Source organism: Notamacropus eugenii, chromosome 5 (genome assembly GCF_028372415.1).
Source record: "Notamacropus eugenii isolate mMacEug1 chromosome 5, mMacEug1.pri_v2, whole genome shotgun sequence".
NCBI lineage: Eukaryota > Metazoa > Chordata > Mammalia > Diprotodontia > Macropodidae > Notamacropus > Notamacropus eugenii.
The window spans coordinates 113,694,732-113,705,894 of record NC_092876.1 but is presented as its reverse complement, the minus strand read 5'-3'; the positions used below and the strand labels follow the sequence as shown (position 1 = coordinate 113,705,894).

The window sequence follows — 11,163 nt, the reverse complement described above, 5'->3', positions numbered from 1 at the left end:
GATACAAGCAATTTAACCTCTCTGAATTTTCTGTGATGCTGGAATAGTTGCATGAACTTTTTCACAGAATTAGTGCGTGTGTGTGTGGGTGTGGGTGTGGGTGTGGGTGTGAGGTGAGATAATATATGTAAAATGCTTTTTAAGTCTAAGACCAACATAACTGTCAGCTATTATTATAATTACCCTTAAATATTTCAGATGGTTTCTTGGGTTCCACCATTTCCATGAAAGTGGGTGTGAACACAAAGAACTTTTCTCCCCCTTAAGCATTTTTATTGCTGTTTTGCCAAGATGTTTTGAATACAAATATTTGAGAAGTGCATCTATGTAGAAATGAAATCTTTTGTCGCTGAGTAGTTCATATTATAGATACTTGAAAGACAGGCATGTCTGAGAGGCTGGATTTCTAGGGAGGTAAACCAATAAGGCATACATTTTCTGTTCCCAATTCCAACAACTCCCTCTTCCTGCTCCCAAATAACGCTTGCTTGAAGTGCTGAGATGTTAGACTTTTGGGAAGCTCAGTGGATAAAGTAGAGAGGACAGGGCACCAGAGTCTTTGCTTTGCAGCTTTCCTTTCCTACTGCTGAAGCAAATGAGTGCTGTTGATATTACACTGGGCATCCTCTCTGCAGCTAGGAAGAGGGCTGGATTGAATCAGAGGACCTGGATTTGACTGTGGGTAAGTCGCTTCATCTCTCTGGCCTTCAGTTTCCTTATCTACAAAAAAGAAAGTGCTCAAAGAAATGACTTTTTAAGGTACCTTCCAGCTCTAAAGTCATTATCCTTTGATTCTAGAATCCAGCATGAGTGTTTGCATTTATCCCATCTCACACAAAACCATAGAACTCATTCTAGAGCAAGAGTGAAGTCAGAGTCACAGACTTGCCTTTGGTGACTGGTCACTCCTTTCATAGGACTTCCCTCCTCACCTGTATTGCTGCTGGTCAGAATCCAGAAATGGAATGTGTAAGCAGTGATGTTTCATTGGGAAATTAATTTGTTTCCCAGAGCAGATGTAACTCCTTTACCCATTCATCTTCCATAAGTATGGCAGAATACATTGCATGGCACTATGGACTTTGTGACAGTGAACATTCTTATAATTATAGACCAAGTTAAGATTAAAAAGCTATAAGGAGCCTTAGAGAGTGTCTGTTCCAACTCTATCATCTTACAGATGAGCAAACTGAGGCCTAGAGGAGTGAAGTGACTTCTCAATTTCAAACAGGTAGCAGAACTGGGATTCGGATCAGGCTTATCTGACTCTAAATCTTCCCTCAAGATGGTGCTTTATTTAACCCGTCTTTGTGCTCCTTCTCCTTTCCTCCCTTTCTCCCCTGGCTTCTACTGAATCATCTTTAAGATATTTCCTGTTCATATATAAATCAACGTGCATTTATTAAACATCTAGTCCATGCTAAGCACTGAGTTAAGTACTGGAGATACAAAAATAAAACCCAAATTAGCTGAAGTTACATAGCCAACGTCTGCAATAGAACTGTACTTATGAAGGAAAATGAGTGTCTAATTTAGCTTTCTATCTCCTCCAGTGGTCTAAATTCACTTCATGCACATTCCGATTTCTTTCTGTACAGTTCCCCTGGCACATGCTGACACAGTTGAAACTTTCTTAGGGAGCATGTGAAGTTTCTATATTCACAGAGGTGAAAAATAGAAGGAAGTAAATAAAGGGAACAGGAATGAATAAGACTTTGGTTTCATGAAGAGTGACATTTGATAAGAGGATACCTTTAACAAAAACCAACTTCTTAGTGTCTGCAGAGAATGATGGAATGTCAATGACGTCATTTCTTCTCCAGAACTTGGAGCCTGTCAGGGCTCTTCATGGCTCAGGGTGATGATTATTCTGTTTCTAAAGGAAGAAATGGAGTCAGAGAATTTAAGTAACTTTACCCAGTGTGCCAGTTAGAATTCAGACTGGTTCAAAGGGCATGAGTAATTCAGTCACATTTCCCTGCTAATTCCAAGTAGCTTTCTAGAATGTTTGGACCACATCACAACATTCCCGCAACGGCGTTTCAGCATGGCTGTTTTTCACATAGCAGATCCAACACTGACCATTCTTAGTTTTTCTTGCTAATTTGCATGGGATGAGGCAAAATGGCAGAGTTGTTTAAATCACTTTCTTCATAGTGATTTGAAATATGTTTTTAAGTGATAAACTCTATCTATCCATCTTTCAAGATCCAGTCATGGCATCATCTTCCTGATATCATGATCTTCTTCTAGAATGAAGGACAAACTACAACTTTTTCTCTTTTCCTCTCCTCTCTCATTTCCTCCCTTCCCTGCTCCTTTCTCCACATGGGGTATTGTGCCCTTACTTGAGGGTGCTCTGCTCAAAGAAAGGTAAATTTTGAAGGCTGAAACCTACCCAGATATCTTGGGGTTTACTGGCTAGATTTCTTTCTTAAAGACCACACCTTCAACTCAGTTCACTCTGGCTCTTATCGATTGATTGGCCAGCAATAGATCCCTACCCAAGAACCACTTAATAGTTATAATTTGGGCCCTGGTGACTCAAAGTGAATGCAAATAGTAATTCTTTCTCTTTTGGCCAGAAACCCTGAGGACCTTCTCTTCACAGTTAGATGATGATGACTATTTTTTTTTTGACTGAAGTGATCATCTCTTGGCTCACTTCTTAAACAGTGCTAATCACTGAATGGGCATTGCCTCAGTAAAAGTGAGAACTTAGAAGGAGCTTAAAAAGACCAAGGTTTCCCATTGCATCCTGGGCCATTTCCAGTTGTCTTGATCTATATCTGGCAACTGAACCCAGATGGCTCTGGAGGAGAAAGTGAGGACTGTGACTTTGCACAGCCCTCCCTCACTTTAATCCAATTGATTTGAAAGCCAGAGCATCATCTTCCTAATGTCATGGTCCTTTTTGAAAATGAAGGACAAACTACAACCACACCGACTTTCTTCTCCCACTTATCCCCTGAAACCTTCCTTGATCAAATCTGTAGATCTGATCAAAACTTGAAGCATTGTCTAATATACTGGATCATCCTGAAATATTACCAAGAGACTTTAGATTAGTAGATTTAGAGCTGGAAGTATGGGTATACTGGAGCCAGCTCTCACTGGCTTACACAATCATTTGTCACATTTTCAGTGTGAGAATATATACCTCAGAAATTGCCAGTTGCTACAAATCAGAGCTTGGTTTATTGTTTTGTGGGTTGTCTAGACTTAGTAAAGTGTTAAAATGCACATCAAACTTAAAATTATGTGCATACATTTTCCCAGGAGAGCCAGTTATTAAACATTTACCAGCACATCCCGATATGACTCTGTAAACATTGTTTGAGTTTACTCCGAGTGCTCAAGGGATGAAATCATCATCACAGTGGACGTTTAGTGAATCCGTTAACAACAGTAATAATAACCATTAGAGCAACAATAATGGAACTAAATAGAGATAAAGTACAGCCAGTCAATAAACATTTTGTTAAGCTCTTCTGCTTCATTCATTGGGCATTGTGTGAAGTGCGATGGACCCAAAGAAAGCCTATATCTCCATTTGCAATTTCTACCCCATCAGCCTAAGTAAGGCTGTATGTGCTCCAGACAATCCTACACTATTTGGAAAGAGCTTTGTGAATTTATAATGTACAGTGTAAATGGGAAATATTCTTTTTTCATGTTGGTATCATTGACCTTCGTCAACATCATTCCCTCAAAGTACCTTGATCTAGTACAGGATTTCTTAACCTAGATTTTGTGAACTTGATTTTTAAAAAAAATTCTGATAACTTTATTTCCCTGTAATTGTTTTTCTTTACAATCTTATCTGTTTTACTTTATGCATTTAAAAACAACATTCTGAGAAGGGGTTCATAGGTGTTACCAGGCTACCAAAGATATTCATGATACACAAAAAATTAGGTGTTCAATAAATTTTGAAATTAGGTATTCAATAAATTTTTGTCATTTGAATTTGGGTCATCTTTTAGATAGGATCATGTTTCTAACATGTCTGGTGAACATTCATAATGACCCCTAACCTGTGTGCATTAGCAATAACCAAGAAAGTGTCATTCTTTAAAATGTGTCAATTGTTCTCTGTAATTGGCCTTAATTTGGTCCTTTGGTAAGTTCCTTCCTGCTATTTTCCAAGTTTTTTGAAGGCCAGTGGCTTTGTCTAGGCAGCTTCAGAGCACCAGCTAGAACCCAGTCAGTTTGCTACTGGCCACTGGGCATGATGGTGTCACATGCTGGGACAGGAGCAACCTGTCATAGCCAGCTGTTCGGAATTCACCAAGGTGCTGTTGTTCAATGTGTCAGCCAACAGTTCTTGAGACCCCTTACAGGAGGCTGAGCCCTGTTTTGTATTCCCACACAGTGGAAATAAGAATTAGCTTTTGCTTTCATTGTGCTTTGAGACTAGCTGGGGTTATAGTCAATATATACACCTGGATGAGGCTTTGGGGATGAACGCATTCTGTGTAAGTCAAAGAGGCATCAGGTCTTTGAGCTGCAAGGGATGCTAGGGATCATCCAGTTGAACTTTGTCATTTCTCATATGAAGAAATTGAGATCTGGGAGTGTGGTGATGGGAGTGACTTAAGTTACCTAGATAATGCGTACAAAAAGATATACAATGGTGCATAAAGTCCTCTGCTCCCTTCTTGACCTAGAAATGCCTGTAACATGGTCCATGGAGGGCCAATGGAAACATTCCATTAGGGTGTGCCTGCTATACAGCCTATGCTCACCAAATCTTGAATATGGCCCTGGGTTCCAGAAGGTGATGTAGAGTAATTTCTGGCAGGACCTATCAGGCTCGAAAGGTTTCAAAGATGGATCCAGTGATAGTTTATCATCTGAGGAACAGCCTAGCTAAGTTACAGGAGCCTTGTGTGAAGAAGCTTGGCCATGGAATGATGAGTTTTTGACCATAGCATCTCTTGAAGAATGTTATTAAATGACGTCTGTGCCTAACACACAAATGAGGCTTGCTCTGTGTCAATGATCCTGAAACTCTTAGCATATGAAGAGAAATGGAAGCAGCCAGGATATATATTGGATAGTGTTGGACTCGGAGTCAGGAGGGCCTCACTGCAAATCCTGCCTTGGACATTTACTAGCTACGTGACCTGTACAAGTCACTTAACCTCTCTGAGCCTCAATTTCCTCAACTGTAAAATGAGGATACATCACAGGGTTGTGGTGAGTGTTGAATGAGTTGGCATATGTAAAACACTTTGCAAAAATTTAATTGCTGTATATAAAACACTAGTATTATGAAAAATAGTGGGACTTGCTTGAACAAAACCCATGTATTAAAAATTTAGTTTTAGCAAATGTGGCAGGAAAGATAAGCACTAGGGCTCAGTGAAGGGGCAAACATCCTTAGGGCATTGAAAATTAGTCATCTGACAAATACTCTATTCACAGGTAATCTTGGGGTTATTGGAAGAATGTCCCTCCTGCTTGTGACTTTGAATGAGGGGCTGTTGGGATAAGCTGGGTCTGTCTTCTGACAGGGGTTCTGGACTTCTAAATGCATCCATTTTCCTCTTTTCAGAAGGCATCACCAGAAGCAGCAAACCACAAAGGTCTTCAAAGGTGAAGTGCTTACTTCAAAGGGGTGTCTCTACATGGGAGTGCTTACTTAATAGGCCAGTTGTCCTCCCTGACTGCCATGATAAATGGTAAACAGACTGTTTATGCTGGGCATAGGGCAGGGGAGACATTCTCCTATTGTTAGCTTCCATATAATGTTATACAGTTATAATCTTCCACATAATGTTATACAGTTATAATCTCGCTAAAACTAGAGACACAATGGTATTGTGGATGACTTAAGCCATCTTTGACACATTGACTGTGATTTTTCCCAAGTCTCTTAATTTCTCAGTGCTGACTTCCCACCCCCTAACCCCCACTCTAAGGCTGTAAAATTTCAGAGTTATACTGGTATGGAGATCTTTCTAATCAGGAGTTCTTTATGCCAATGAAATAACAGATCTGGACATACATACATGTGAATATTTCATTTAAAATGATTATAAATGTCAGAAAAGTCTTAGTTTCTTCAGATCTCATTTTCCTTATCTATAAAGTGGGGGGTTGGAATAAATGATCTCTGAGGTCCTATAATAACATAAAAAGTATTGATTAACTTCCTGCTATACACAAGGCACTGTGTAATATAGGCACTATAGTACAGGTAATATAGTTACTAGAGTTTCAATGCAAAAATAACACGGTTCTTTCATTCAACTGAGATATGAACGAATAAATAAAGCACTTATTAAGTACCTATTATGTTCAAAACACTGTGCCAAGTGCTGGGGATACAAGTATAAAAGTGAGACAGTGCCTGCTCTTAAGGCTCTCATGTCCTCCTCATTATTTTATTATCAGTTGAAATACTTTCACTTTCCAGCACCTCCTCCAATGAACAGCTATACTTGCAGTGGTTCTGAGGGTAAAAACAAAGCTTTGACAGAATCATCTAAATTCAGACTCTTTTTCCTTGTTACACCTTGTATTCTCCAGAGACAATGTGGCTTGGTTGAAAAAATGTTGACCTTGCAGCACTCTGAATTAGAGTCAAAGGACCTGAATCTAAAGCCTGGTTCTGCTACTTAGAACCTGTGTGTCCTTAGGTGAGGCACTAAACCTCTCTGGACCTCAGTTTCCTCATCTATAAAACAAGGTGCTTGGACTGGGAGAGCTGTCGGGTGTGGCCTGAAAAGCCATGCTGCCTCTTCAGAATAAAAGACATAGGAGAGGCAGAGAGAGTTTGAATCTAGACAATTTCATCAACCTTTTGGTTTGCCCACAGAGCTTCTATGAGCAGAACTGTTCTTTGGAGATGGTGCTAGAAGCTGAAAGCTGGGAAATCTCATGCAGCATCAACAACAATGCTCCTTTCAGCTCTAGGACAATACTTTATCTATCTCTCCTGCTACCCTTGAATAAATATAAATTTATATACTACTGCATAAATTAAATTCAGCAGTCACAGAGGAACTTTATCTACCTGCCTTCCTCAGCTGTAAGATCTCCTCTCACAAAACCCCCTCACAATATGCACATGTAGAGACACCCCTTTGATCATCGCTCCCATTTGTCAAGGCTCTGCAGCTGACCAATATGGATTCTTTCCAGGTAATTTAACATTGAGATGTCTTTCCATGATCAACAACGACTTAATTTTCCAGTTTTCTTTCCATCTCTGATCATGTAAACAGACACTATTGTGCTTCCCTGGGTTTTCCCACCTGGCTGCCATGAACAGATCTCACAGGAAACCAATAGCTGTGATCAACACCTCTTATTAATGGTGATAGTTTACCTAATTAAAAGTTTCAAACAAATTTTGAAATTAAAACCAATTCTACTGTCTATAAGTGGCTTGGGGATAGTAAAAGATATCTTTTCAAAGCTGCCACCACCCTGTCCTCTCATATATTCATTCATCTCTTGGAATGTGCCAAAAACCCCACTAAAAGTATCTCCTCTCTACCTGTCACCAAAGGCATTTCTGAGGAAACAGCATAACTGGCATGACTGGAATATAAAGAGTGGACAGAGCTGCACCAAAAGTAACATTAGGATGATCAAGGAAAGCAAAGTGATCATTACATTGGATTTGTTCATGTTTTCCATGATACCTTTTGCTTATTGAGGTGATGTCTCTTGTGTTGTTTTAAATTGAACAGATAAGAACTCTGACTACCAAAGAAGGTTAAAATATTGTTTGTCTGACCTTGGCCCTCTTATCTTCTTCCTTCATCACCTCTCCCCCAGTATATCTCTTATGGATCTGTCTAGTCATATGTTTTATACCTTTACTGTAGATCAAAACTATACCCAACTGTGTGTATATTTATACTTGACCTCTAGCTCTATAGATGTCTTTATCTCCCTTAACCATATTAAAGATTCTGTCTTTCAAATTCTATCTTTTTAGGCTGTTGGTTGTTGGTTCTGCACATGAAAAGAAAAAGATGAAAAAGACATTGCTGAGAATGAGCTAAAATTCCATCCTTAATATATAACCTCCCTAAGGACACAAAGGATCTCAGATTTATAGAAATGGGGGTGGGGCTGAGAGGTCAGCTAATCCAACTGCCTTATTATTTAGAAGAGGAAACATCCTTTAGAAAATGGAGCTTAGAAAATAGATCTAGAGTTAGAAGAAACCCCAGACACAATCTAACCCCATTTCCTCTTTTTATAGTTGAAGAAATTGAGGCAAAATTGATTTGCCCAAGGTTGCACAAATAATAAGTATTAGAAGAATGGAATTGGAACAGAATGCTGAAGTCAAGATGCCCTGTATGCTTGATGGAAGAACTTGGGTATGGTCTTTAAGATCCATATTTAGTAAAGATAACCACTTCGGTATTTATGTGTATGGGACTGGCTAAATGAAGCTGTGAAATGGCTATTGTTTTTGTCACAGCCCTTGCTATTCCTAGACTCAATGCGGCTGTTTTGGTCATTAACTATTCAATTCAGGGCTTTAGCCCCCATCTAATGCCAACTCTCTTGCTATTTTCCCTTGCATAGATAATCAGAGTGAGTGCACAGTAGAACAAAATTTAGCACAAGACTGAATTCTTGATTGTGGAGAAACAAAGAGTGATTACGTGTGCTGAAATCAGCAGTTCAAAATGGCTATCCCAAAGTTTTGAAAGTCTGGAAGGCACAGACATTGGATTACACGGTGATATTCCCAACAAACCTTATGGTCAGATGAGTAGGTTTTTGGGCAGAGGTAAGAGATTTAGTCCTTAGGGACTGAGCATAGTGGAAAGAACATGGGACCAATGTAGCACCTGCAGATACACCCTTAATCATAGTCCATCAGAGAAGGCTACTCTAAGGTTAAGTTACTCTGTGTATGTCTGTAAAACCATAGCTCATTAGCCCTAATCAATGGGTTTTCTTTCAATAGCCATGGGACACAATTAGTCCAAAACAAAGGTTTTTCATGAGATGGCATAGGAAGAAAAATAGCAACGAAATATTTTTCCTGTGAACTTTGGCCACCTTTCCCCATAAAAAACTCTAAAATCTCCCCCAAACAACAACAATACACATATCAACAGTGAGAAGATTGGACACACGTATGGGATATTTGTGAAGAGGCATATATGAAAGGAATATAAGTTTCCTAAGGTACATAATAATAATTTTAGCTAATGTTTATATAGTGCTTCCTTTGTGCCAGGCATTGTGCTTAGCACTTTACAGTCATTATTTCAGCTGGTCCTCACAATAATCCTGGGAGGTTAAGTTCTATTATTGTTCTCATTTTACAGGTGAGTGAACTCAGGCAAATGGGGGTTAAATGACTTGCTCAACGTCACGCAGCTAAGTTGTATTAGCAACCACACTAGTACACAAGCTGGGGCTGCCAGCGCAGGTTCTTTGATCTGCTTTTCTAAAGGAAAGATAGCTTCAAAGGGGTCAATAATCTTACTTTAATTACAGATAAATAGAAAGAAATGAGTATAGAAAATGCAAGCAGAGATATTAGCACAGAGATTCAACAGATAGGGCCTCAACTCTCTGAACAAAGTAATGCAATGACCTACATACCTCACCACGCTGGAGGAGACCCAATATCTGAGTAGTTGGGGGGCTCTTAACAAAGGGCTACCCAGAGTCTGGTCCAGGGAATCAAAACGTCCTTCTCATGAGGGAGCCCCCAAAGCAAAATGCCAACCTCTCAGAATATATAACAAAGAATTGGCCCCTGATTGACTCAGAGTCAGTAGGCACAAAACCTACACTATTCAGCACAGCTGTGAATTATGAGGGTTCAAAGGAGATCAACCGTTCAGATGTTCACAATTTAGCCTAAACCTGGGAAACAACTTCAAAAAGAAAACATCAAAAATCCCATCTTGCTTGAGCTTACAAAAGTGTCTGAGGTCAGAACTCAGGTCTTCCTGACTCCAAGTCTAGCACTACCCACTGAGACACCTACATGATGAGAGGAGAAACATGCTTTTGATATGATAGGGTCACCGATGTCTTCCAGTGATTTTCTTGAATTGTTCCTACTGGACCTCAGTTGCCCCCTGCTTTGGAGACTACTTTGTAGAATGCATTGTCTATGCCAGATACTGCTTTGCTGGATACTAGTCCCTCTCTTATGGGTAGTCTTGCTAGGCACGATCCTCCCAGGCATAGGCTTATCTATGTTTTAGACTTCTGCCTTCAGCTGAATTCCTTGGCACCAAAAAAACGCAGATGGTCCATCAGCCACCGTCACATCATCCATATGTGGAACCATCAGTTACAACAAATGGAGAAGTTTTGAATGCTGTGGATAAGTTCACTTACCTTGGTAGTGTACTTTCCAGGGATGTACACATTGACAATGAGGTTGATGCATGCATTGCCAGAGCTCAGTGTTTGACAGGCTCTGAAGAAAAGTCTGGAAGAGATGAGGTATTAGACTGACTACCAAAGTGAAGGTCTACAAAGCTGTTGTGCTGACCTCATTGTTGTATGCCTATGAAACATGGACAGTCTACCAGCGCTATGCCAGGAAACTGAATTGCTTCCATTTGAACTCTTAGGAAGATTCTGAGGATCACCTGGCAGGATAAGGTACCAGACACTGAAGTCCTTGCTTGAGGTGAACTGCCAAGTATTCAAACTGTGTTTCAGAGAGCTCAACTCTGATGGACTGGCCACGTTGTTCAAATGCCAAATGTATGCTTGCCAAAAGATTATTTTATGGAGAACTTATAGGGGGCAGGCAATCACATGGTAGCCAGAAGAAACGATACAAGGATACTCTCAAGGACTCTCTTAAGAACTTTGGATTTGACTGTGCAACATGGGAGACACTGGCACAGGACTGTTCAGCATGGCATGTCCACATAAGAAAAGGTGCTGTGCTCTTTGAGCAAAGCAGAATTGAGACAGCACTAAGTAAATGCAGGATATGCAAATTTGGGATATTCACCCCAAATATTCATATGTACTATCTGTGCCCAACCTGTGGTAGAGCATTCTGAGTTCATATTGGTCTGATCAGTCATAGTCGGACACACTGAAATTTCACTTTAAAATGGTGATGTCATTTTGGTCCTCTTTAAAGACGAAGGATAACAACCAACCAACCATCTCCTACTCATGAACAGAATGGACTCA

General features: G+C 39.9%; 1 long non-coding RNA gene across 1 annotated transcript; it reads right to left on the bottom strand.

Moving 5' to 3' along the window:
• Nucleotides 1–251: 251 nt before the first annotated feature.
• On the bottom strand, nucleotides 252–9,825 carry LOC140505051 (uncharacterized). The gene is made up of 3 exons (XR_011967330.1): nucleotides 9,595–9,825; nucleotides 1,753–1,876; nucleotides 252–720 (listed from the first exon to the last, which is right to left on the bottom strand). It is a non-coding gene; the product is annotated as an uncharacterized lncRNA (long non-coding RNA).
• Between the last annotated feature and the right edge of the window lie 1,338 nt (nucleotides 9,826–11,163).